Here is a 1,349-nt window from a genome sequence, read left to right as displayed (position 1 = left end):
TTTATTTATTTTTTCTTTTTAATTAATTAATTTATTATGTATGCAATATTCTGTCTGTATGCCTGAAGGCCAGAAGAGGGCGCCAGACCTCTCTACAGATGGTTGTGAGCCACCATGTGGTGGCTGGGAACTGAACTCAGGACCTTTGGAAGAGTAGGCAATGCTCTTAACCACTGAGCCATCCCTCCAGCCCCCTTTTGTTAACACTTGAGACGTGTGTTGGTGGAGCTTATTTGGGGAAAAACAACAACAACACCAACAACACAAGAGGTCACCTTATTTATCAGGAGACTTTGTTGTTAGTTTCTAAGGATTCCAAATACCAGAACCCCAGCAAGTTACCTGGTCCTTGGGCAGTTGTTCTCTTTCAAGAACTACAGTTCCCAGAATTCTCGGGAGTTACCTGGTCCTTGGGAAGGCATTATCTTTCAAAAATTACCTTTCCCAGAATTCCAGAAAGTTACCTGGTTGGTTCTTGGGCAAATATTATCTTTCAAGAACTACAATTCTGAGAAATCCAGGAAGTTACTGGTCCTTGGACAGGTGTTCTCTTTCAAGAACTGCAGTTCTCAGAATTCCAGAAGTTACCTGGTCCTTGGGCACTTGTTATCTTGCAAGAACTACAATTCCCAGAGTTCTTAGGCGTTACCTGGTCCTTAGGCAGGTGTTATCTTTCAAGAATTCCGATTTCCAGAATTACAGGAAGTTGCTGGTCCTTGGGCGGTTGTTATCTGTCAAGAACTACAGTTCCCCGAATTCCAGGAAGTTACTTGGTCCTTGGGTAGTTGGGGCTTAACTTTGGGTCTAACAGCATATTTTCACCTTTGAAGAAGCAAAGCAATCATCAGATCAGATATACACACTGGCAAGATAGCATAAGGACATTTGAAGTCAGAGTAACAATTGAGCAAATCCACCAGGCTGAATGAAAAAAAATTACATCACAAATCTGCTAAAACTGTGCACCAGACCCAGGAACTTAAAATTTTTATATGTATTTCCCAAAGAAGAGATGCAGCTTAACTTTTGAATAACTTGCACTTTTGAACAGTTAATAAAATTAAATGCCTTGCAATCTATCTTTACAGAGTTTTTTTTTATTTATTCTTTGCCTTTTACATTATGCAGCAACCTTCCCCACCCCCAATAAAATTTAAGAGAAAAAATGAAGAGAAGGCGTCTCGTGGAAGCTGCAGTGTGATGCAGTGAGTCATACTGTAAACCCTTCTCTCCATACATCTTCACTTGGAAGTGTTCATCGCAGGCCCAGGCCTGGTGCAACATCTCTGGTTTCCGCTACACTATTGATGCTGGTCCCTCACTGGAACCTCTCTTGGTTATCCTGCTGT

Source organism: Microtus ochrogaster, chromosome 7 (genome assembly GCF_000317375.1).
Source record: "Microtus ochrogaster isolate Prairie Vole_2 chromosome 7, MicOch1.0, whole genome shotgun sequence".
In the NCBI taxonomy this organism is placed as follows: Eukaryota; Metazoa; Chordata; class Mammalia; order Rodentia; family Cricetidae; genus Microtus; species Microtus ochrogaster.
Note: the sequence above shows the minus strand (reverse complement) of the source record.